At 37.2% G+C, this 27594-nt stretch overlaps 1 long non-coding RNA gene across 2 annotated transcripts in view; it reads right to left on the minus strand.

Annotated features, from left to right (window-relative positions):
• The window catches only part of LOC125924764 (uncharacterized), an 87404-nt gene that overhangs the window by 50092 nt on the left and 9718 nt on the right, over window positions 1–27594 (minus strand). For both annotated transcript variants that reach the window (XR_007458550.1, XR_007458549.1), the window contains exon 3: window positions 13332–13456. This is a non-coding gene — a long non-coding RNA (uncharacterized LOC125924764). The remainder of the gene's footprint in view (window positions 1–13331; window positions 13457–27594) is intronic.

The raw sequence follows: 27594 nt of genomic DNA on the forward strand, positions 1-27594 counted from the left end.
CAAAAAATGAACAAAATGTTCATTGAGATAAACAAAAGAAGGAAGCAGATAGGGACCAAAACAGGGCTCTTAGACAACATGTGGCAACGATGGACTTACTGATTCTGAGCCCCTAGAATTAAGTAAGTGCTCTCACCTACTCATTGCAAATAAAAAGCAAGTTTGGGACTTATACCACTATGCTTTCCTCATGATCTACTAGTGCAGATTCTCTGTAGGCAGGCAGACCCCAAAGGTTCAAGGGGGGAGGAGGGGACTAACTTGTCAGGTCCTCCTATAAAACTCACTAAGCTCTAAATCACTCTGCATCTCCTAGGAAACAGAGGGTAAAGGGACTGAGAGGGAAAAAAAAATTCCCCCTAAGGACAAGAGGAGTGGGAAATAAGGGCACTTCCTACTCCTACCAGCACCTCAAAATGATGTATAATTGATGCATTATTAATGCATCTATTCTACAGAGCAGTGTTTGGGGGAGCATAGGGGAGTAAGAGAGAATTTCTGTGGAGATGAGTTCTCTAAGAACTGTATTAAATTTTTTTTTCTAGCAATGGCTAGAAAGTGTTGGCTTTGGAAGCGTTCTTTATAATTGTACCTGTGAACACACAAAAAAATGTCTTTTAACTTCCCCACAGAAACTTTTTCTCACAATTCTTGATGTTCAAAACTATGCTTTTATCCCAATGTTCTTTCCCTTAGGATATATTATTTGATCTGTTACACTTGTCTACAGATTTCAATTCTTAAGAACATTTCCCATTAAATATGATAGTAGCCCTGCTTACTGGATAATTCATCATAAATTGTATTTCTGGTACATAATACTAACCAGCTATGGAGTAAAAGATCTACAAAAGGTCTTGGATACTTATGCCTATGAGGAAAACTGAGAAGAAATGTTCACAGGTGGGAGGTGAGCCAGGAAGGACACTTTTCTGGAATCCAACAGAGAAGATTCAAGAAATTTCAAGAGGACTCAAGACTCAAGAAGTGGTCAAGATGTTGATGTTGAATTGATCAAGAAAAATCAGAACTGAAATGTATATTTTCCCCTGGCAACTAAGAAGTTACTCTGTAGCCCAATGAGAGTAGTGTTAGCAGAATAGAGGGATTAAAGCAATTTATAGAGGTTTAAGGAATAAAGGAGCTATGGGAATGGAAACCACACTATTATTGAATGTAGATTTAGTTTTGAAAAGAAGAAGAAAGTACAAGATCTTACAGGAAATTTTAGGTTAAGGGAAAATCGATGTTCTTTCATAAATTGCTACCAATAAATAAACATATACTGAAAACCTATAGTAATTATTAAAATATATTCTGCTTAATGGCATGCAATAAACTACTAATTTCCGTGTTCTCAATTATTAGACTATACAGTATAAAATGGGGCTAAATGTGATGAACAAATGATATACGTAAGGGAGTCAGACAGCTGTGAGTGGGCCAGGGATTTCATCAAAGTCTGTGGAGGGAGTGGGGCTTGTTTATTTTCTTAAAATCAGGATATATAAAAACTGGATAAGAGGTCTTCCAAGATGACAACAGCAGAAACAAAGGTATGATGATTAGGATACAAGTTGCATTTTAAACATCCAATCGAATTAAAATTTCCCCCATTTTTTGCTACTCATTAAGAAATCCCCTTATTCTTCTCCTACTCATTAAGAAATCCCCTTATTTGGGGCGCCTGGGTGGCGCAGTCGGTTAAGCGTCCGACTTCGGCCAGGTCACGATTTCGCGGTCTGTGAGTTCGAGCCCCGCATCAGGCTCTGGGCTGATGGCTCGGAGCCTGGAGCCTGTTTCCGATTCTGTGTCTCCCTCTCTCTCTGCCCCTCCCCTGTTCATGCTCTGTTTCTCTCTGTCCCAAAAAAAAAAAAAAAACGTTGAAAAAAAAATTTTAAAAAAAAAAAAAAAAAAAAAAAAAAAAAAAAAAAAGAAATCCCCTTATTCTTCTCCCTCAAAAGACCACCAAACACAGAATCATTAGAGAAACTAGACATGGGCCAAGTTAGAGGAAATAAAACAGATTGAGTTGTTAGCTTCACTTCTCATTCTGCCTTTTCTCCCTGTCAGTTGGGAGTCAAAATGCTTTCTGGGCATCACAGGAAGATTAGCTAACAGTTTCTCAAACATACACACACACACACACACACACACACACACACACACACTCAGGCTCTTTCTTCCATGTTTTCTGAGCCATAGTTGCCCTCAAATTCAATTTCATCTTTCAACTTGCTCCCATTCTTTTTCCAATTTTCAGACATCTTTTAAAAATTCATTTTTGATCTCCATCCTATCTTATCTTTCCTACAATGTGTTTATTTCATTTTGTGTTTTCTTATTATAAATCTCATAAAAAGTCAGCCTGAACGAGAAACCACAGGGTAGATTTTTTTTAATATTAGTGATATTTAACTATATATATAATTATATAGTTGAAAGCATTGATTTAGATGAGAGGGAAAGAGGAAAAATGCAGGAAAATATGAGAATAGATGATGAATGAATTCTTTAACAAAGACAGTAGAAATTGGATTCAGTATATAAACGCAGAAGTTCCTTAGCAAGTAAAAAATCACTTCATTCAACAAATATTTATTGAGCTTCTATTATGTGCCAAGCAATATCATAAACATTGGGAAATATAGCAGTAAACAAATAAAAAAAATCCCTTGTTTAATGCTTACATTCTGGTGGAAGAGACAATGAACAAAAGAAGTGAATATATAAAATGTTTTATCATAGTAAGCACAGTGGAGAAAAGTAAGACACAAAAGGGAGCTAGAGAGTGGTCAGTGGGATTAGGTAGTTGGGGATTTTTTTTAAATTTTTTTGATGTTTATTTATTTTTGAGAGAGAGAGAGAGAGCATGAGCAGGGGAGGAGCAGAGAGAGGGAGACACAGAATCCGAAGCAGGCTCCAGGCTCTGAGCTGTCAGCACAGAGCCTGATGTGGGGCTCCAACTCATGAACGGTGAGATCATGACCTGAGCTGAAGTTGGACGCTTAACTGACTGAGCCACCCAGGTGCCCCAGGATAGTTTTAAACAAAGTGATCAGAAAAAAGCTCATGGAGAAAAAAAATATTTCAACAACAACCTGAACGAAGTAAAAGGAAAGGCATGCAAATTACCTGGGGAAGTCTGTTGCAGGCAAAGAGCAACAAATGCAAAGGCCTAAGGCCAAAACAAATCCATCCTATTCAAGGAAGGGCAAGGAGGTAGATGAGTGAGGAGAGTAGTCAGCCATGAGGTCAAAGAGGCAATGGTGAGCCTGTTGGTATAGAGCATTATGGGCCACTGTAAAAACTTGGGCTTCTGCTTGGGATAAAATGGGAAGACAATGGAGAGTTTGAAGCAGAAACTGTGATCTGATTTACATTTTTAGTATAATGAATGACTCCAGCTGCAGTGTTGAGAACAATCTGTGAGGCCACAAGGGAGATGAAAGAGAAAAAAATTAGAGTTACTGCAATAACCCAACAAAAGATTACAGTAACTTGGGTGCCAAGGAGGACTTCAAAATTTGGGACCTTAACAACTAGAAGTATGGTCACCACTAACTGGCATGGGGAATATAATGGAAAAGCAGGATTTGGCAAGGAAGATCAGGAGTATTGTTCCGAATATGTTACATTTAAGAAGCCTGTTTGATATCTAGTGGAAATGTTTAGTACACGATAAGTATGAGTCTGGAGTTCAGGGAGGAGGCTTGGCTGGAGACATATAGCATACAGCTGATGAATATCAACGCATTTTCCCTTCATACAAAAAAAAGAAGGATGGATGTTACTTTGGGCAGTTTTATAATGTAGGGAAGGGAAATTATTAGCGTCTGACAGTCCTATTTCCTTTGTCAAGACTGAGGCAAAGTTATGGACGCAAAAAGAAAGAGTTCAGGCTACTAACCAGCATCAAGTAAAAGGATTGCCAAGTGGCACTGAGAGTCCAGCTAGACTTTAAAATACTAAACTTGTAGTAGTTCCAGTTTGTGGTTATACAATTTTATTTCTACAGTGTTCAGTAGCCTAAGTGGTAAAACAGGGAAGCTAGGTCTTGAATTCATTAAGGGTTAGGGAATGACTGGTGGGGGCAGAGGAAGAAAAAGGAGGCAGAAAATTAATGATTCTGATGACAGTACCATAGAATTGATGACCAGAGAACCCAAGCTGAGCAAGCATGTATAATAGAAGTGGCAAAAAAATATTTACATATACTGTAGGAAATTGATCCAATACATAATCTTAGACACTGAAAGAAGCTGGATACCATGTAACAGAAGTGACATTTTGCAACACCAAGATCCTTATTCATCCTCTAAAAATTGTACACTTACACCACTGTAAGTACAATTTATAAGGATATTCAAGGAAAGAAAAAGTTTGCAGTAAAACTGATACTTTTAATAGTTGTGAAATTTCTTTCATTGCTCAGACAAAGTATCTTTGCTTTTTCATTCCAAACTGGTTTCATTTGATTGAAGCCAAAATCCCATGTGATTCTTTCTAACTTTCCCTGGAATTTTTCAACACACATAGGCATAATAATATAATTGTGGTCAGTCAAATCCCTTAACAAAGGATAGAATGTCTTCTCATGGCATTCCAAAGGGATGATTTAGTCTGAGCTGAGTAGAGAGTGAGACAAGTAAGGCATGGAGGCTCTCTGTAAGCAGCTCTAGGTTCATGTTTATTTGTTGCAATGAAATAATACTCAATATCACTTTCTTTTTAAGTGCCTACAAAATGCCAGAAAAAAAAAATGAAAGATAAGTCTAAAGATGAGTGAATGTCTTTCCTATCATGCTTCCCAAACATCAGGGTATCTAACAAATTTGTAACAGGTTGGTAATGAGAAGGAATTCTCAAGTTGCATTTACAGAGCTCACAGTCAGGCAGTAACAGAAACTAGCCCTGGCTTGTTTAAGAAAGAAGGGAACTGTATTGAAAGGTGACTGAAGAAAAAATAGAAATCCAAAGAGGTGAGCCACCAAACTTAGGAAGGGTAGGAACTAGAGCAGACTGGGAACTCAGAGGCAGGAATGGTGAATTTTTGCTTTAGAGAGCTACCCACATAAGTCCCTAAGAAAGTTAAGGAAATAACTATTTTTAAGTAGCTTAATGTAAACATTTTGCTTCATTTATTTTTTATTTTAAATTTCTAGATCAGTGTATCAGTTAGCTGTTCTTGTGTACGAAATCACTCAAAAACCTGGTGACTGAAAACAACTGCTCATTATCATTCATGATCCCTGAGTAGTCTGGGTGGTTCTTCTGGTGTGTCACAGCTTGACTGATCTCGGCTGGGCTCAGCCAGGCAGCTGTGGTCTGCTAGCAGGTTGCCTGGCCCCTAGACAATGTAGCTTGCTCTGTTAGTTTTTCCTATCGCCACTGTAACATATTTAATGTATTTAATGTATTTAAACACTACAAATGTATTTAACTAAATGTATTTAACACTAAAATGTATTTAAACACTACAAGTTCATTATTTTACAATTCTGAAAGTCAGAAGTCTTGAGTAGGCTGAAAGCAAGGTGTCAGCAAGACTGCTTTCCTTCTGGAGACTCTAGAGAAGAATCTGTTTCCCTGCCTTTTCCGGATTCTAGAGGCTGCCTGCATTCCTTGTACCATGGCTCCACTTTCCGTTTTCAAAGTCAGCAGTAAAACATCTTCAGATCTTTCTGTGACTTCTACCCTTGCTTCTATTTTCACATCTCCTTCTCTAAGGCTGTACCTCCTGTTTCCTTTTGATAAGGATCCTTGTGATTACAATGAGCCCACCCAGATAATTCAGAATAGTCTCCTCATTTCAAAATCCTTAACTTAATCACATCTTCATAGTCTCTTTTGCCATGTAAGGTGACATATTCATAGGTTCTGAGATTAGGATTGGATATCTTTGGGGGAGGAGGCTTAGTTTGCTTCCTACAGATGGCTTCCCTTACATATCTGACCGTTGGCAGTCTGTCAGTCATGACGCCTCAGTTCTCCTCCATGTGATCTCTCTTTCCCACAACAGGCTAGCTCAGACTCATAAAATATGGTGGTCTCAAGGGTCAAGCTTAGCAAGAGGTCAGGCTCCAATGTACAAGCACCAGTCAAGTCTCTGCTAGTATCATATTTGCTTAGGTCCCGTTAGCCAGAGCAAGTCACATGCCCTACTCAGATTCAAAAGGGAAAGAAATATATTTCACCTCTTTATGGGAGGGTCTGTAACATCACATTGTAAGGGCTTGGATACAAAGAGGGGAAGAATTTGTGGCCATATTTACAGTCTCTTATAATTAGCACAGTAGGTAAGACCTTCTAAGACAAGTCCATCACTGGCTGGAATAATCCAACTCCTTGTATAATTGTTTTCTTTGCCTAGAATGCGCAAAATGCATTCCTCTCTTCCTGGCTAAATTATTTTTCTCCTTCTTATCATAATTTAGATATAACCTCCTCTAGGAGGCCCCCTCCTTTTTGCTGTCATCATACTCAGTACTTACCCTTGACATAGCACTTAACTGCATTGAAATTATGTTCGTTTTTCTGCCTTTCAACCTAGACTCTAAGCTTCTTATGGACAGAAAATGGGTCATAGTTGCTCTTGCTTTCACAAGAGTAGTAACATATCCTGCATGTAATAGGTTAATAAGTTATTGAATAAATGTATTAATAAATATTCTATATTTATTATTACATATTTATTTATATAAATATTTTATATATTTATATATATTTATTATTATTATAAATATTCTATAAACTCTAATCTTCAATTATTAATGTTTCATTAAAATATACTTATTTAATAAAGCTTTAATCCTTACTTTTTTTCTACTTTGGAACCTAATCTGTCATTGATAAGCTAAATAAGAAGGAACGTAATTACTAGTACTAAATATTGGTTTCATAAAAGGTTTTCCTGTAACAAAAAAAATAGTGATTTTGGAACCTCGATATCACAAAATGATTGTATGACGTTTAGGAAATCCACAGAGTTCCACCAAGGGTGCTGATTTGCCAAACTAGAGGTCAGGCTGTCGTCAATTGGGTGGCCAGTCAGAATTAGGAAACCAAGGCTAACTTAACTGGAATCCCTTCCAATTAAATACAAAATAAAAAATGAAGTATTTTGGGATTTTTCCAGGAAGGTCTTAAGGGGCTGCCTGATTGCTGTTAATACATAAGGCAGAAAGCAAAGATTTCCGAAATTACATGACTCAAGGGCTAAGATTCCAGAGCTGCAGACACAACATGAGTAAGCAGGCTGCTCCAAATTGCCAGTGGAATTAAGGAATCAAATAGAAGATGGTGAGTTACAAGAAACAGAGCTTATGTGGGGAAAGGATATGCTGTATGCCTGTAACTGAGAAAGCCAGCTATAACATAAGCTAAAATGAAATGTACAGATGTTTAATAGGATGAAATAACCAAGACACCATCCCTTTGTTATTCTCCAATGTAATGTTACAAAGGACCACACTTGGAATATGTGTGGGTGCCATAAATAAATAAATATATATATACATATAAGCTAAGTTATGAAAGACAAAAATGAATAAAAACAACATTGAAGTTTAAAGACAATCAAGTTAGTTAATGTTTAAATATCTTGAGAGTGCTTCTGGCTTAATGTTAAAACTGTCACTGTTAATGCACTGAATACTTTACAGAACATCAGTTAATTACGCTTCAAAACAGATCACAGTTTAATAACAATAACAACAAATTCTAGGCTTTTCGAAAGTTTCTTCATTCTAAGCCTCTAAAACTAATGCACCCTAAAAGGCACAGTTATGTTTATTTGAAACTCATTCAGGAAATGCCCAGCCATGCAAACTGGATATATCCAATAAATTATCATTAATGTTGAGTTCTTACATTTTAAAATCCAAAGAATTAATTCATTGAATCCTCAAAACAACCCTGAGAGGCTTACTATTATACACATTTTTCAAATGTGGGACTGGTTGCAGAACATTTAGCTTAACTTGTCCAAGGTCATTTAATTACCAAATGGTATTACTTGAATCTAAGCAGGTGATTCCTGAACCTATTCCCTAACCATAGCACTACATTGGCTCACTTACAATATACTGTGTCCTTTATCCTAAACTGAACATTTAGCATTGACACACTTGAGTTATTTAGAAATACTCCAATAGAGTCATGTCAATATAACAAATATTTCTTGAGCACATGTTAAATATGAAGGTTTTTATTAGCCTTCATGGAAACTCACAGAAAATGTATAGAAGTGTTGGTTTCCTGGATTCACAATTTCTTTTAAAATAATTTTACAATTGACATATCATCCAAGAGAGGCAAGTATAAATCTGAATTCACAAACAAAGATGTGTAAGAAATAACACTTATTCATTGTTCATTAAATTTATTTGAATCCTTATCCAAGCCTCCTTTGTGTTCTGGCAAGAAATCCATTCTGTTGATTATGTTGCTTCCCTCCTCCAGGACTTTAAAAGGCCCAAAGTGTTACACAGCACCACATTATTGGGGGTGGGGGTGAGAGGAGTTCCTTAGTCATCACTCAGAATCTCTATATGTCCATTTCCATAGCTTCCTCTAAGTCTTATGGCTCTCCTGCTTCTGTGTCCCTTGCGCAGGATATGCCAATCCCTGGCAAGGCTGGGAGGCCTCATACCAGGATCATTCTTGCTTGATGATCCATTTTCAGAGGTTCTGCCATGTCTCTAGGACATGATTATAAAATAGGGAAGCTTCCCCTCTGATCATAGACTTCAGATTTCTGTCCAGTCTAACCAAAATATTTTCTTTCTTCTGTATCTCAGAGGGGCCTCTATTCCCCTCTTCTTGCAAAGGACACCTGGCATAAAACTTTAAAATTGAGTATAGGTGTTTATAAAAGAGACTTGAGTTCAAAGAACTTCTCTTGTATACTCTGAAAAATTTACATGTGGGAAGAAATTGCTAAAGCTCAAGCTTTCTCCTTGAATAGGCAAGAAGGAAGAAATGTAACTATACAAACTAACATTTCAATGAATTATCTTCCCTCAAGTTATCATTGAACTAATGAGGTCACAAAGTTTAGCTTAGCCTACCCTATTGCTCCTTTAATCTAAAGCAATGGTTATTTTTTTATTTATTTTTTAATGTTTATTTGTTTTGAGAAAGAGAGAAAGACAGAGATGGAGAGAGCACACGCAAGTGGGGGAGAGGCAGAGAGACAAAGAGAGAGAGAATCCCAAGTAGGCTCTGTGTTGTCGGCCTGGAGCCCAAGGCAGGGCTCTATCCAAGAACCTCGAGATCATGACCCGAGCCAAAATTGAGTCAGATGCTCAACTGACTGAGCCACCTCCACACCCCTAAACCAATGGTTTTTGAAGTGATTTCTGGACCAGCAGCATTAGCATCACCGGAGAACTTGCAATGCAAATCCTAAGGCTTCATCCAAGACATACAGAATCAGAAACTCTGGGGATGGGCCCAGCGGCCTGTGTTGTGAAAAGCCTTTGAATGATTCTGATGCCTGCTAAATTTGAGAACCACTGGTTTAGGCTATGCATAGGCTCTATCATAACATTGATTGTATAGTCTTAAAATTAACAATTTACTTGTGTCCTTCATTAGACTTTAAAGTTGCATAAAAGCAGGAACCCCATCAGTCTTTCACATTGCTATATTCCTGTTGCCTAATGCAACACCTGGAACACGGTAGTGCTGAGTATATTAATAAATGAATGAATTTAGATATGTTTTGTCTTCAGGATTATTGTTCTAGCTTTTTCCAGATTATCATTCAGATTATATTCATGGACTTGCAATAATTCCTAAAATGAATTCACTTTTGTACCCCAAATTTTCTTAGGGACAGAAAGCAGATTTAACCTCCAATGTTACTCTAACTAAATACATGGGTTCTCTCATTCACTAAATATTTATTAAAAACTTAGCTATTATTAGGTCTTCTGTTAGGAGCTCACTAGATAGGTGAGTAAAGTGCATTCTTACTCTCAAAGAATGTACAACTCAGTAGCTAAATTAAATTAATTCTAAACCTATTAATTAATTCTAAACCTAAAACAAATCTGTTGGGTACCATGGATTATTGGAGAAGAAGCAGGTAAAGTCATGTTTGTCTTCTGAGTAAAGTTGAAAGCATACAGACCACTGGAGTTTTCCAGCTTTGGCAATGACTCTCCAGGATAATTCAAGCTATTTAGAAAGATAGATAATATATCTTTTAGCTAATTAAATGCTCTTGTATTTTCATAAATATGTTTATGTATTTCTTTTTTTAATTGAGCTTTTTATGCTCTTTTTAAAAAATTTTTTAATTTTAATTTTTGAGAGACAGAGGGTGAGCAGGGGAGGGACAGAGAGAGCGGGGGGGTGGGGTGGGGGTGGGTTTAGACAAAGAATCTGAAGCAGGCTCTAGACCCTGAGCTGTCCGCACAGAGCCTGACGCAGGGCTTAAACTCATGAACCATGAGATCATAACCTGAACCAAAGTCAGACACTTAACTGACTGACCCACCCAGGCACCCCTGTTTATGTATTTCTAACTATATATTTGAAAATATTCATTTGGATGAGACATGGATCCTCCAACTTAAAATTTCTACTACTAATTGTTTTATTTGCTAACATTCCCATTGAGTTTGAGTTTTCACTGTGCCAGGTACAAGTTATTCATTGTTAATTATCATATCATACTAACAGTATTCCCTAGGGGAAGTTAAATTCTTCCTCAGAGACCTAGGAAGCTAAGAAATCACATGGAAAATAAAGATGGAGTGAAGTTTATAAAATCTCTTAACGATCAGATCTTTCTTGACTATAGATAAAGAAGGCTTAGGTGAGAGCTAGTGAGGAATAGTTTTAGCCTGGGCTGTAAATTAATGAATTTAGTGTTATTTTACATCCTAACTGACCATTCAGACTGGAGCCACCTATCACACTAGTCTGCTCACTTTGGAGGAATGCTCATCTAGGAATGGATGTTATAGAGAGGGATAGAAGAGAGTCCCATGCAAGATTATAGACAAAACCAAGTTGCAGATGAGTTCACATGATGGGTGGCCCTCACAGTTGTTAATCTTGAGTGCAGTGACGTGCTAGGAGAGAGGAAAACACACCAGTCTAGACAGGCAGTCAGCATTGGTGCAGAGCTAACAAAACACTATCTGGGCAATGGCACTGGTGTTCTGTCCCTGAAAATAACAGCTAAACATATGGTCTTAAAATTAAAATGAGGAAAATAGACTCTGTCAACAAGACATCATTCTCTAATTTTTACTAGTTTTCTTTGTACTTTTCTGCTTTCTCCCAAAGTCTTCTGTGATTACGTATTGCTATTATAATCAAAAAGCAAATTTTGTTAGTTTTGAATAGCACTCAGATTTCTAGGCAATCAACTTACCTGCCAACTTCAAAAGGATAAGTAGCTTCTTACCTTCCCTATTATACTGTAAGCTGATATTCTAAAATATTCCAACTTGAAGTATAGAATTCAGAAAAAAGCAGCCTAATCTGTAGCATCATGATCCCAAGTAATGCCTAGGCTTGGATTTTTTTCCTAATTTGGGAGGATAAAGCCATGAAACAGAAACTGAAGAGAAAGAAAGGGTTGAAAAAAGCAAAAGCATTTTCTATATCATTCCTGATTGAAAAAGTACAAAATAAATGGCTAAAATGATGATATCATTCTTGGACAGGTATGGGTAGAATAGAGCTGAAGTTAATACCTTCCCTGGAAGTAATCAGGGTCTGTTCCTTGAGAAATAATTATTAACCTCTCTGTTTAACATGATGTTTAACATCTTTGGCCATGATGTTAACTGAAGAAAGTCAGTGGGGTCATTGTCTTAAGACACAACTGTGCCAAAACGACACCAACACATTGTAGTGAGACTCTGAATAAACTATGCATAAGTTGATTATGCATAAGTTGATAAAATGATATTGCCATTTTTTCCAAACAAAAAATTGTGTTTTCACATATTTATTTTCTTCACCCTGATAGTTAAATACACAACGTTCGTCAACAAATAAATTATAAGTGGAAGAAGATGTTACTATTAGATTAAAAGGAGTCACCTAGGCATATATTTTTTTAAGTATAGTCAAAACGAAACTATGTTGACCAGGGGTATATACATTTGGCTGAGAAAACTACAAAGAAATAAAAATTTAAGAAGTGGTTATTATAAAATCTAGGAAGTAGTTACTTTTGGGGGGATGGAGGATGTTGCAATAGGGACAAGGAACACAGGAGAGGTATCTGAGATTGACAGACAAAGTACTTCTTTATTTGAATGCTGATGTCAAGAATGTTTGCCTTATAATAATTTATTAAGCTAAACAATTAAATTAAGCTATTTTTAATTGGTACATACACATAAAAAAACTATATGCATTTTGTATTAACTCCAATATTTAAAAAATTCCAACAGTGGTTCTCAACTGGAAGTGATATCTCTCCCCAGCCTTATCCCCCATTTAGGGAAGTTTGGAAATTTGGGGCAGGAGGTAGATGCCAAGATTAATAGTCAAAATTACTATGAGGACATTTTTAGTGGTCATTATGACTGGGATGGGGGCACGCAGAACATTACAGAGACAAGGTCCATAAACATGTTGCAGTCCTAAAAGAGTCCTGTACCGTAGGAAAATTATTCTGCCCAGATGTCAATAGTGTCACCTATGTGAAGTTAACAGATCAATGATGATCACCTAATGCTCCATTATATTACATCTATTTCATAATGCTCATTTAGGTCCTTTAATAATGGAGATACTCTGTGTGTGTGTGTGTGTGTGTGTGTGTGTGTGTACAGGAACTAATCTCAATTTTTAGGTGGAAGATTTCATTTCAAAGTTTTACAAATTGTGTTTTAATTGCATATGTTTAAGTTCATGGGCTTTAGAGTCAGTCTTCTTTTTTTTAAGTTTATTCATTTATTTTGAGAGGGAGAAAGAGAGCACAGGAGGGACAGAGAGAGAGGGAGACAGAGAGAGAATCCCAAGCAGGATCCTCACTGTCAGCACAGAGCCCGATGTGGGGCTCAAACTTACGAACCATGAGATCATGACCTGAACCAAACCAAGAGTCAGTTTAACCAGCTGAGCTACCCAGGCGCACCTAGAGTCAGTCTTGAACAAGTTACTTAATCCTTCTAGAATTCAGTTTCCTCATATACAAAATAAGAATATTAGTATCTACATGTATCAGTTAGCTATTGCTAAGTAATCAATCACCTCGAAACTTAAGAGTTTGAACTAATCAGCATTTATTATTACTCACAATCTGGTCTGAGCTGGGCTGACCTCAGCTAGACTCACTCATGCTTCTCAATTACCTGGAAGGGTAGTTGGGGCTGTGTAGGTTAGAATGTCCGTGTTTAGATATCTTAGCTCTTCTCCAATATAACTCATGTCTCTCCAGAAAGCTAGTCCAGGTCTGTTCACTGGTGGTGGCAGAGGTCTAAGAGAAAGAAGAGAAACATGCAGGCTCTTTTTCAAGTCTTTGCCTGCATCAAGTTTGCCATTGTTCCATTGATCAGAGCAAGTTACACGGCCAAGCCCTGAGTCAGTGTTAAAAGAAATTATTAAATGGTATGGATTCAGGAATGCTATGGTCTGAATGAATCTCCCCAAAATTCATATGCTGAAATCCTAACCCCCAAAGACAGTGGTATTAGAAACAATAGCCTTTGGGAGGTACTTAAGTCATAAGGGTGGAACCCTCATAATGGGATTAGTGCCTTATAAAAAGAGGGTGCAGAGAGATCCTTAGCCCCTTCTACCATGTGAGGACATGGAGAGAAGTTGCCAGCTATCAACAGCAGAGAACATGATCTAGGACTTCCAGCCTTCAGAACTGTGAGAAATCAATTTCTGTTGTTTATAAGCCACCCAGTCTGTGGTATTTAGTTATAGCAGCCTGAATGGACTAAGACTAGGGATATGTGAATAATTGTAGCTATTCATAAAACCAACCCACCATTACTATATCACAGAGCTGTTTTTAGAATCATACATGCCAATAAGTGTAAAATATTTAGTTCAGAACCTGATGTACAATAAGTGCTCAATAACTGTTAGTGATTATGAAGAGTAAGAAGCTATAACCATAACATTTCAAACTTCTAACTCAGTATAGCTGCATATAACAAGTAATGGAATTATGACAATGTCTGACTGCTTTATTTCTAGAAAAAAATTTAAATGGTAGAGAGTTTGGAAACTTCACCAAGTTATTGAAAGTTTGTTACTTATATCTGGGTTGACTTACTTTAAATCTCTTGAAAAACCACAACACAAATAATGAGGAAACTAGCATGAAGAACATGGCTTTTCCTGGAACCTAACTAACAATGAAATAGACTCATAGTAAAAGAAAAATTAATGTGAAGGTCATTTCTCTCCAATGAACTTCAACAGGCAATCTTGAAAATTTTGAACTTAAACTCCAGGAAACTAAAAAGTATGAAGACATTTCTGAGTTCTTCAAATGGTCACAAAAGCAAATTCTCATTTTTTAATTAGTAATTGTGAAGCGACATGGTATTGAAAACAGCTTGAAACAGCTTTAAGCAAGCAAGAGTTTTTGCTGACCCTTTGGAATACACACTGGCCATACACACAGTTCTGCTTTCATGCCCAAGTGTGAAATAGGCAGACACATGCACACAAAAGGACATTCAGAGCTGGGCTGCAGTAGCTGAATGTGTCTGAAAGGAGAAGTTGGTGATACCCAGAAGCTAGAAATACACAACGATCGTATCAGGTAAGTAAGCACCAAATAATTTCCTTCAGTTAACAATTTATTATACTATCTTTTCTTTCCATCCAGAAATAGATAGGCAGTAAAACAGATTACAAATTAGCTTTGCTACTAAAGTCTTGCCACTAATTGTGTCTTAGCTGGGTATATAGATTCCTATTGCTGTGGTAGCAAATTACTGCAAATTTATTGGCCTAAAACAACACACATGTATGATCTTAGAGTTCTGGTCTGAAGTCCTAAAATAAGGGTGTTGGCAGGACTGCCTTCCTTCTGGAGGCTCTAGAAGAGAATCTATTTCCTTGACTTTCTTCTGCTTTGAGATACGACCTGCATTCTCTGGCTCATGCCCCTTCCTCCATTTTCAAAGTCAGCAGGGGCATAACACCTTCAAGTTTCTCTCCTCCCTCTCCCTCTCCTGCTCCCAATCTGCTTTTGTGATCACATCTCCTCTCTGACTCTGAACCTTCCACTTATGAGGATCTTTGTGGTTATATTGGATCCAACCAGATAATTCAGGATAACCTCCCCATCTCAAGATATTTCACATTAGCAAAAACACTTTGCAATATAAAATACCATATTCACAGGTTCCAGGGATTAGGAAGTGGACATTTGGGGAGGAGGGGGACATTATTCTGCCTATCACACCAGGTCAAGAGGAGATTGGATTATTTTTAAATATTATACAATCAAGAAGCCTTCCTTGACTATCAGCTACAAAGAGCTGACATTTCAAATGGGGGAAGTAATATTTGGCCTTCCTAATTTATAAGTTTATTGTGAATATCAAAGTAATATGGAACCCTCTTTATATTCTGCATGCATGTAGAATGCAGAATATGACTCAGTCAAATCCCAAAATATAATTATGCTTGAATTTTCACTTATCAGAAGAGGGAGGTTTGGTCTATATTTCTTCAAGGCCTCAACCCTCTCTACATTTTAATTTCAAGGAACCTCTTGTGCTTAATAGTATGTAGGAGAGGGGTGCCTGGGTGGCTCAGTCAGTTAAACATCTGACTTCAGCTCAGGTCATGGTTCATGGGTTCAAGTCCCGCATCGGGCTCTGTGCTGACAGCTCAGAGCCTGGAGCCTACTTCAGATTCTGTCTCCCTCTCTCTCTGCCTCTCCCTTGCTTATACTCTGTCTCCGTCTCTCAAAAATAAATAAACATTAAAAAAATAAAAAATAGTACGAAGTAGAGAAGAAGAGTATTTACTATCATGGAAAGCTACTGGGTAGAAGCTGGATTTAACTTGGCTGGTCATGGTCAAAGCACAGTGGCTGAGACAAATTTTCCTTTCCTTCCCTTCCCTTTCTCCTTTTCTTTCTTTCCCTTTCATTCCTTCATTCCTTTCCTTTCCTTTCCTTCCCTTCCCTTTCCTTTCCTTTCCTTTCTTTGAGGAGTGGCAGGTTCACTCCCCAGTGTAACAGCCATTAAAGAGCGTTGGGGCTCCCAGGATCAAAGCAGTTTCAAAGCCAGTTTTATAGGGTATACTGTATCAGATGTGAAGCCTAAGTGAAACTTGGGCAGTGTTGGTTTCGGGCCAAGTGGTTTCCAATGGTTGTATCCAGAAATGTGATGGGGACTCAAATCCCTTTATGCTGCCCACTGTTGGGTGTAGGTGTCCTTTTTAGATGTATTATGTTGAGTTTTAGTGTAGGCTTGACCTCCAAGTGTGATGGTTAATTTTCAGATCTTCTGGGCCTTTTGTTCCCCATGACAGATAGTCCCAAAGAAGAGCTGAACTAAAAGCTGATTCCAGTGTTTACTACCCTCGACATAGAAAACAGTGTTCACTCTTCCCCTTCTCCTAAGTGCCCTCTTCCTCTGAACTTATGTTAACTTGACTTAAAGGCTCATGTTGCCCTCTCTTGCCAACTGATGGTTGGTCAGGACCACACTAAAACAAGCAGAACTCCTTAATTCTGAATCTCAGGGAGAAGAAGTTAAGGGAAATAAGTTGCTTCCCACTTAGGTAACTCTGAGCTCCTCAAGCAGCTTTCCCCTCCCACTTAAAAATTCCTCATACAGACAGAGGTTTGATGAATAAAACAGAAGCTCTTGCAGCTTTTTGTCATCATGGTGCTCTCTCTGGCATATATTTGCTTACTCAAATAGGTACCAAGGCTTTTTCCAGGGTGTCCGTGAAACTCTACAGAGGGTGGTCAGCAGCTACTTTCTCTGATGGAAAATACAAATTAATTAAATTCTGGTAAGGCTTTCTAATTCAAAGATAATGTATATGAAAATACACCACAGACTTTAAGAGGCTAAATTCAAATGGTAGAAAACTTTATCTCTGAAAGAGAATTTAGAGTAGACTCTGATCCTTGATGAGTTTATACTCTAATTGGAAAGATGAGGCTAATTGTTATTAAAGTATTCAAGAACAATACAAGACAACATTCCAGGAGAGACCAACAGAAATTCAAAGAAGCAAATAATCATTCAAGGTTGCAGGCTGGAGTGGCCAGAGAAAACTTCATGGAAAAGGGTGTGAGTTGAGATTTAGATTTTGAATGAATAGGGTTAGCATAAACAAAAATTATTTTAAAAAACCTTTTAGGTGAGGAAAGATATGAAAGTTAGAAATAAACTCTGTGTTGGTGAGGTGAATGAGAACGGTCTTGTCTGACATGGAGATGTGTTTAAGGGAATAGCAGGAAAATGAGGTTTGATAAATTTGCAGTAGGTTCTATAATATTTCAAACTTAGCAAAGTATTTACAGCTGATTCAGGAGAGGCTGGATCCTACTTCAGGCTTCTAAACAGAGGAGAAACTCAAGGAAACATTGTCTTGAGAAAAGTGTAACTATATGATATGCAGAAAGGATCAGAAGAGAAAAGACTAGAGACAGCAATATTAGCCAAGACATGATCATAGTTTCTTGGGCATAGAGGCTGGGAAAACATCAGTGGTAAGAAAGAAAAAAAAAAACAAAAACCTAGGACCAGATATAGTATGTAGGGAGAAACAATAGATTTTGTCTTTTTTTTTCTTTCAATTGAGTTGATAATGGGAAGAGAAAGGGAGAAGAATTTGGGGGAGGAGTCTCAAAGATTACTTTTTTTTAAATGTTTATTTATTTTTGAGACAGAGACAGAGTGTGAGAAGGGGAAGGGCAGAGAGAGGGAGACACAGAATCTGAAGCAGGTTCCAGGCTCCGAGCTGTCAGCACAGAGCCGATGTGGGGCTTCACCTCACAAACTGTGAGATCATGACCCTATGACCTGAGCTAAAGTCGGATGCCTAACTGACTGAGCCACCCAGGCACCCCTCAAAGATTACTTTTTTAAGCAGACATGGGAGAGATTCTGAAAGAGGCCAGCCAGTGGAATGGGGAAAGTGAAGGACTTGCTTTAGCCATGACATATTTGAAATTGTGAAAAGACACAACAAGTTGGCAATATGAGATTGGAAGGCTATGGAATTAGGACCGGGTTGTGAAGAGGAATATATACAAAAGACCAGCTACAATGATGACTGAGAACAAGAAGGATGGGAATTTTCTGATAGCCTCTCATGCCAGAATGAAAAAACTTACTTAGGGGCAGGCAGAAAACTCTCAGATCACCTCTTTTGCTCAGACTGTGCTGTTGAACTCTTCACTTTGAAATGTAGTTCATCTTGGGAACCTTTGGTGCTGTGAATACAGTACTGTGCAGACCCACTGGCATTGCCAAGGTTATAGGGCTTGAGCTAGGTGTCCAGGACAGCTACAATGTCAAGTTGAGGGAAACTCTCTTGCCAGATGATTAAAGAAGTGCAACAGTCTTGGTTTTCTTAGAATAGAGAATCTCTGAAAGTCAGCCTTAGTACCAAAACTAAGAAGGGAAATGGAGTGGCTGACCATAAACAAACAAACAAACTAAATACCCTTCCAACTGGTGTGGGTAGCCATATCCTATAGAACACCTTCAAAAGTTACAACAGGCCCATAAGATGGCTGCTTTTTCCACAATGGTTAATGAATTTTAGGCTAATGTACAGTATTGAGAGAGGAGAGGGACAGGTGGAAAGAGGAATACTTGGTTGAACACAGCTAAATAATGCTAAACAACTCCTTTTACAAGTGCTAAAACATAAGTTTCTCTTCTTGTTTTTAGGCTTATTTCATCAGCTGTCATTTGCTAAATACCATTTTGTTGGGGGTGGGGGCACGGAGGAGTTTATTATTGTGGCCTCTCCACCTGTTCTTCTATCACTGTTCTGATTCCTCCATCAGAATGTAAATCATGTGGCCATGAAAATAGTCCTGGCTGACTGCTTTGTATTCTGTGCCCACATACTTCCTTTTCTCTCAATGGCTATAGGAAATGTCAATGAGGAGTCTCAATTTGTCATGGTTGTTGTTGCTGTTTTTTATCTTCTACTTGGTAAATTCTTCTTTTTTTTCTTTTTGCCTTTGGCTTCTATCACTTCCCATAAAGAAAGATACTTGTCTTCATGATTTTTGCAAGGCAATCTTCCCATTAAAACCAAATAAGATAACACTTACACCATCTAAAGAATGTTCAATTGCTTCAAAAATGCATTACATTGGAAGGTTTATGCCTAATATTATGGCAGAAAGAAGAGATTTCCCTCAAACATATGTGTGAGGGTGGTAACCACTGAAGCTGCATAAGGATTATGGCCAAGTTCCATGAGAGCATGATTTAGAAATCAATAGTGATTCATATTTAGACATCAATATTGATACAACAATTACAAAATCAATACCTACAACAAGCATGCTCTTTGAGGGTGAGCTAACTCTTCCAGGGAGAGAGACAGAGAGAGGGAGTGAGAGAAAGAAAGACAGAATATGAATAAGAACAAAGCCTGGTGGGAAACTTTACCTGGTTCTAATCCCAGCTCTGGAATTTATTAATTATATGGTCTTGGAAAAGTTATCTATTTCAGAGTCTCAGTTTCCTTACCTGTAAAAAAGGGATAATGGTATATTCTTCATGGATTATTATAAACAATACAAGAGATCCTTTTCTTAAGTTCATAATTAGTGGGTGATAAGCACCATTCATTAACATTCACTATCAACCTAATGAGTGGTAGCACCATTCACTACCAACCTAAATGAGAAGACAGGTTGAGGTGAGGGTAGAGAAAAAAAGGAAGGGTACTTAGCATGATCAGGGAGAAAAGGGGATACCAGCACAAATTCTAGTTGCTTGAGGTATTTCTCCAAGGCCAGCCATGTTTCTCTCCTCTCAATGCTTAATATTTTCACAATTGAGTCATAATTGCTCATAAACTAAGATGTAAAATTCCCATTGTTTCTTGGAGCAAGAATGAGTGTACAAAAGTCTACAGTTATTATAGTAACCCTCTGAGTGATAAAAACCAGTTTCCACAGAGACATGACAGATTTTTCACAGAATAAACAAAACTCACAGTTTTTATTTCATACAAATCATAAATGTGTGACTTTTATTACTCTGGGAGAAGGGGGTTGTTGCCTAATGGGACTGTTATTTGAACACTCTTCTTCCCAGTATGGAGTTATTAACTCAGTAGACTTGGGCCCAGGGTATTTGGTGTTAGAATGGCGGCACACTGAACCAACCTCACATTCTACCCATGTCAACCAGGATAACATGTTCTTACTGCTCATGGCAGTGTCATTTTAGAACTAAGAGCAACCTGGATCCAGCTCTCTTATTTTTCCGATGAGGAAATTAAGTGCTCTCCCACTTTAGGTTAATGACTTGCTCAGAACCCACACAGAAAGGAAGTGACACAGGCAGGAGGCAAATGTAAGCCTTTGCCAAGAAGTCAAAAATGACTACTCTATGTTCTATTCCTAATATATTTAGAACTTCAGTAAATATCTATTGAATAAATACATGAATTCTAACTTGAAAATTAGTTCATTTTCTACTCCATGTGGCTGCTGCACACCCTCTAGTAACTTTCCATCTTTTTTCCTTCCCTCGGTACTTAACCTACTTTTGAAAATAATCATTGTGCTTATAGTAGATGGGTGTCATGTTCTCTCATTCCCCCGTGGCAATGACTGTGTTATACCCACTATCTGGGCTGCCCTCTCTTTTCCCTCCACCCGCATTCACCTAGCTAGGAGGACCTATTAGACTTGGTTCAGGCATCGTCTGTTCCTAGAGGCATTTCATAGCTTCCTCAATACCCTCCAGGATGACATAATGCCCTTTCTGTGTGTTCTCAGAGCATCCCTGAGTTCTTCAGCAATTGTTACAGTCTGCTGCAGCTTTCTGTTTATTCACATACATCCCTCTTTAGATAGTAAGTCTTCTGAGGACAGAAACCAAATTGTGTCTCCCATCAAAGCCCTAATGTCAATGGAGCCTGATATATAGTAAGGGTTCAATAAATGTCTGACAAAAGACTGGATGAATATGTTATTAATTAATCTCAAACAACTATGTATAACTCTAGTGGCCTGTGTCATTCAAAACAGAAGTAGAAGTATTTCTACTGATGTTTCCTATCATCTGGGTTTGATTTACAAAAATGGAGGAGTTAGAAGTAAGATTCATACCTTTCCCTTCCTATTAGTTTCAAACCAAACATAAGGTCCCTCCTAAATATGTTGAATCCTTTGAGCATGCTTTTAACACCAAGTGGAAAGCAAATAGGATGATTATTACCACTATGCTGTAAAAACCCTTGGAAAACTAGAGGATGGGAAGATTCTGGGATCCTGTTTTTCCCAAGTACTGAACAGGATTAAACCACATCCAAACTGACAACTCCCCTAAGATGCCTTTCCTAGTGTCTGTGACCATGGCTTTGTAACTGAAGGAGGCCTTACTTCTTTCACATGCCACTACCTGCACCACCAATATCCTCACTGAGTCCACTCTGAGACACTTTTTATTAAGTATCTGTACTAGTTTTCTAGGTCTGCCATAACAAAGTACAACAAATTGGGCAGCTTAAACAAAATTTATTGTCTTACATTCTAAAATCCAAGATGTTGGTAGGATGGGTTCCTGCTAGGGTTGTGAGTGAAGGATCTGTTCCAGGACTTTCTCCTTGGCTTGCAGATGGCTGTCCTCCCTGTGACTCATCACATGGTGGTTTTCCTCTCTTAATATTTCTATGTCCAAATTTCCCCTTTTTATAAAGACATAAGTCATATTGGATTAAGGCCCACTCTAATGACCTCATTTTAACTTGATACCTATAAAGACCCTATCTCCAAACAAGGTCACATTTTGGGAAAACACAATTCAGCATAAAGGTATCCAAGGTCCTAGATGAAGGGACTTTCTGGGCTGATGGACATTATCTCATCACTCTAATGAGCATCCAAGGTGTTCACACATTGTTTTCGTAGACACTATAACCTGTTATCACTACTCTTCTAGACCAAAGTGTTGGCTAAGGTATGATCCTCCATGTTCTTAGCCCCCTAGTTCCCTAAGGACCCCATTGCTACTTCATTTAACCCAAAGAAAATTTTACCTCACTAGATTAGCTTTCCAATATGTAACCAAAAGTGTCCCTAAAATATTAATAACAGAAACCCTGATTTTTTGAGCATTTAAAATGTTCCAATAAATGAGCTAAGTTCTTTACTTTCATTACCTGATTCTATCCACAAAAATCCTATGAGGTAGATGTCATTTTTAAAATAGAGAAACTAGAGATAAGAGGCTAAAAGATTTCCCAAGGTCGTCAGGTGTAAAAGTGGCTAAATCAGTCTTTAAATCCAAGAAGTCTGACTTCAAATGGAGACTGCTTAACCAATGCATCAGGCTCTGTTACTGCTCTGACTAGTGGAGTCACTGATTTCTTTGGTGCTATAGCTGAGGAAGGCACTAACCTAGAGGAGTTAAGTTCTAAGCCAAAAATGGTGGGATCTGGAAATGCCAAGTTCTTTCCCAGAGGCATCAGTCTCCTCATGCATGGAAGGTCCTTCGCTATGACAATCTCTTCCTTAGCCTGAACTCCTCATTAGGTTTGCTAAGAGTAACTGGTCTAATGGACACTACATGGTGGTCTTCAAGTAGAAGCACCTCTGTTTGTATGTTCCTCATCAGATCTGGGAAAGCGGAAAGGCTCCTACTATACAAATTCTCCTAAAGACTCCAAACTATCCCCACAAAGCCTACCTTCCATGGTGAATATGGAAAGCATTTAGACAAATCTCTTCATCATGCCTGCTAAACACATTTAGGAATATGAAAACTCCCAATTTTTATGGATTGTAATAGATGGTGTCTTCAAAGGTCTCCTTTTGCTGTGTTTATAATTCTAAATAATGACAAATTGATTTAAATTAACTCTACAGCTTCTAGACATGGATGTTACAGCTTTGAAGATCATCAGAAACAATAATTTCTACTTTTGATCAAGCTGTTAATGTTCCAAATTAAGTGACAATACTAAGCATAACTCAGAGAACAAAATTACAGACCTTTCTAACGTGCCTTTATTTGTATAGTTACTTCTGACACTTAATAAGCCCCAATAAATAGCACCATTGCCCACCCTGTGAGACTCAGTGAAAATTCTGTGTCTCATTTTGAGGATTTGCTTTTAACTCTTGCTTTATTCCCGTATGGGTCCTCCCCATCAAGGTGTGAGAAAGGGGTCTTTCTCTGTGAGTGTGAGAAAGATTTCTCAATGTACTTTCTTGGACACAGAAGTGAGAATAAGAGTAATGATTAACCTTACTGCATATTTACTGTATAACATATATGCATATATTGCTATATGTATATTGTATAATATATGAATATATTGCTATGGTTATTTACTGTATAACAGGAACTGTGCTAATAAGAGTTTTTATTCATTATCTCATTTATTCTTTAACAACCTTAGAAGGTCAGTATTAGCATTATCCCTACTTTACAGGTGACTTGCCCTAAGCACACAACTACAATATGGTGGTGCCAGGATTTGAATTCCATCTACATTATTCTAAATCCCATGTTTCTATGTTATATAATATCCCACAGCACTACAGATCATTTCTCAGATGGCACAGGTGTCCACAGGAGCTGGAAACTGTATCTAAACTGAGCATTACTAAGCCCTTTGTCTATACCTGTCTTACTCAAGGGATCAACCAGAAGTGTGGGAGACAGGGGACAGTCAGGATTCCTCACCCTCTTTGTAAATTAAAGCAGTTTTGCAATTTTCTTATTTTAATATCCAACACACTATAATAATGGAGAGTGAAAATGGAATTGTCCCATTTTTTATGATGGTTTTACTAAGTAGTAAACATTTTGTATTATTTTTAGATACTCAAAAGAGAAATGATAGTTTTGACAAAAGAGAATAAGAGAATTCACATCTTAAAGATTTTTTAAAGTCTATATACAATGACTTCTAGCCAGTTCAAGATTGCTTAATACCGATTAGTAATGACCATTAAGAAATCATTTATGGATTTTTTGTGAGTGTTCAGAGATACTAATGGGTTTTAAAATTACTTGGGATTCTTCCTGAGGTCAAAGGAAGAAAATAAAGTATGAAGTGATAATAAAATGTATGAGGTGACTAATGGACAGGTTGTATATATATATAATGGTTTCAGGAAAAAAAAAGAAAAACAAAAAAAACATTCAATTTTTACAGCATACATTTAAACAAATGGAAATCTCACTGCCATAGCCTCTTGTCTTCACTCAAGAACCAGGAAGGTTGATAACATTGTGTATCACCACGGTCTGTATCAGATTCTCAACAATTTTTCAGCCATCAGGTCACTGGCTCTAATCACCTCTGTAACCACTCCCACTCGCAGCTGCCAAAAATCTTATGAAAAGTAGTGGAAAAATAATTCTACATTTGATGAAGCACCAATAAAATGCCTTGCTCTAACATAGCACAAATAAATAACCAACTCAAACACAGTCTTTAGATGGCAAACATGAATACTGAAAATAGTTCCCCACAGACCATCTAGGGATCAGTTATCTAAGTTTTTGCTACATGTGTAAGTCAACAGAATAACAATAAATCAAATGAAATAAAGAGTTACATAATATCATAAAATTTTGAATTGTAAGAGAGAAATTCTGAATAAAATTTAATTTGAGGATTTTATTTTAAATCACATGATGGCACTCCTGATTTCCCAATATAGAGACAACACAGAATAATATTTTATCAAAAATAAATATATTAGAGATATTATAATAATGTAAATTCAGACAAAAGATGCAATTAATAGAAATAAAATGGACATTATAATCTTAATGTTGTCTGGAGTCATCATTGAGGCTAGTGAAGGAGGCTAAATGAGATGTTTAGATGTTCATTAAAACCATCTTCATTCTGGCTCTTAGCAAATTAGATCTTAGAATCTAAGGTCTTCAAGCCATCTGGCTACATGATTGAGCAATTCAATTATACACTGATTTTTCTTCTTTAAAGCGTACGTAAAGTTTATATTAAGTATGCTTGACCTACTACGTACCTCTTACATATTATTCCTGTATTTGAAGAATGTGTTTGCTTGAAGTAGGATGTAATTGGTATTTTCCAAATATAAAATCTTTTTTTTTTAGATATACAGTTCGTAACTACAACATCCCTATAGTAAAATCAAGCTTGCTTCCAGGTTAATATTGAGTAGAGAGTCTTAAAAATGAATAAGTTTCCTCAAGAGCAAAATAATTCAACAAGAATTATTTTGTATAGTGGGCAACAGAGTAAGCACACTGGGGATATTAAATGATATATAATTGATAAAGTATACCCTGCAAACATTTTGACTGCTATACCTTATCTTTAAACTTTAAGCTGTGAGCCTATTTTTAATCTAAAGAATTCACATCTGCAATATATAATTTTATGTTTTGTTTGGAAAAGAACAGTTGAACAGTCCAAAAGAATTTTTAGTACTGAGAAGGGAAGAGTAAAGCTACTTGTGCACTGGAAAGCAATAGATGAAAACACTTTCATGGGAATACTGGAAAGAAATATGTTAGTATTTAACCGTGATCTCATCGCATGACTATATAGAATGTTTACCTCATCATATTTTGATTTGTTCTTTATGGTATGAACATAGTAAAGGCAACTTTTTAAAAAACAAATGCAGAATTGCATAACATGGTCCCTTGCTTTTATGTTTCATTGCTACCCTCTCACATGTGTGGCTTGTGTTGCAGTTAACAGTTTAAAATCTGCAGGCTCCCTCTTCCACATGATTAACAAATATGTGAGATAAGCCCTAAGGATCCAGGTCAAAGTCTCCCACCACTTGCTGCCCTGTGAGAAACACACATCTAAATTCTTATCTGTCCTCACCTCTCACCCTCTACCTCTCTCCCTCCAGAGTTTTCATTAACCAGAAAGAACACTCTGTGGGAAAGGTTTGTAGAAAATCTGAATGCTTTCAAGTACACCAAACGAAACAGGATAATTCATGTTGTTGCAGCTCTCTCATGTTTTGGGGGCTTTAAAACAGTGAAATAATCTAAATGAGGGTATTTGAGAGATAACAAAAGCATGGAGGAATAACAAGTAATTGCATTCAACATATTATAGACACACAGACCCTCCATAGTAAGAAATGTTATTTTGGTAGTACCTTTATCTTTACTGTGGTTTTCAACTCCACAGGGAAGGCAGACCTGCAAATACCCACTTATCAACTGAATCAATTAAATGCCAATGAAGTGCATGTTCAGGAGACAGATGTTATGAGAAAAATAAAAGATATAGAGTGCCTTACCTTTAAAATATAAAATATTTAAAATTCAGTTGAAGGCACCATAGATTTTTAATAAGATATGCATATTTATAAATCCACGTGCATAGATAGGATTTTAATAGGGAAGAATAGAATAGTTTGAGCAAAGATTTTAAAGTGAGAAAACAATAAGGAGATTCTAGAAAAAGTGAACATAATTCATAATGATCACTCAAATTCTGGTGCTTTAACAAGTGGTGGTTGCATTCATTATTCTTCTACCTTTCTACCTGACTGGCCAAAGCCATGTTAACCTTTTAGAGATCTTAAACACTGAAAAAATTATGGTGTCATTCCCATCCATACACGCACAGACATACATACACAACACTTAAAACAAAAGCAAGAGAGCCTTTAAAATTAGTCTGAGGAAGTAAAAATGCTGATTGTTCCATTTTGGAATAATAAAATCTATTGGATGAGGTGTTGTTGGTTCCCCCACTTCGCTTAAGATTGTGTTTATCTTGACCCTGGGAAATCTAAGATTATGGCTGGCAGAGCTAACCTTAAAAAATGCAATTATATCTCCAAACTTTTCAAGTAAGAATGAGGTTAGACTCCCCTATAAACATTTAAGTTTAACAATTAACATAGAAGTATTACTGGTGAGAGGGAATCACTGATAATCGAGTTGAAAGCAAGACACAAAATACTGACACATGGGGTCAAAGGTTAAAGTCCACACTTCCAAGGAGCAGGACCAGATCAAGTAGGATAAAAGTGTTCAGGATTCTTTCAATCGTGCTTGTAGCTATTGCCTTATAAGTGTGTATTCATGGCTCCGTCTACTGCTGATGGTTAGTCATTCTTTCAAATATGATAAATGTTGACATGTTTAAAAAAAAGAATGAGGTTAGACCTGCAGTTTCTCAACCTCAGTACTATAGATATTTGGGGTCAGATAATTCTTTGTAGGGGACTTCCCTGTCCATTGTAGAATATTAAGCAGCATCCCTGGGGCCTCTATTTATTAGACGGTAAACAGTTACAGCAATTGTAACAACCAAAAATGTGTCCAGATATTGCTGCATGCCCTATAGGGGTAAAATTACTTCTTAAGACCCACCAGGTTAGAGAAACGAATCAAGACTAGTGAATTAACATGAAAACCCATCAATTTTCAGCTCAAA

The sequence above is a fragment of the Panthera uncia genome, chromosome F2, assembly GCF_023721935.1.
Source record: "Panthera uncia isolate 11264 chromosome F2, Puncia_PCG_1.0, whole genome shotgun sequence".
Classification (NCBI taxonomy): Eukaryota; Metazoa; Chordata; class Mammalia; order Carnivora; family Felidae; genus Panthera; species Panthera uncia.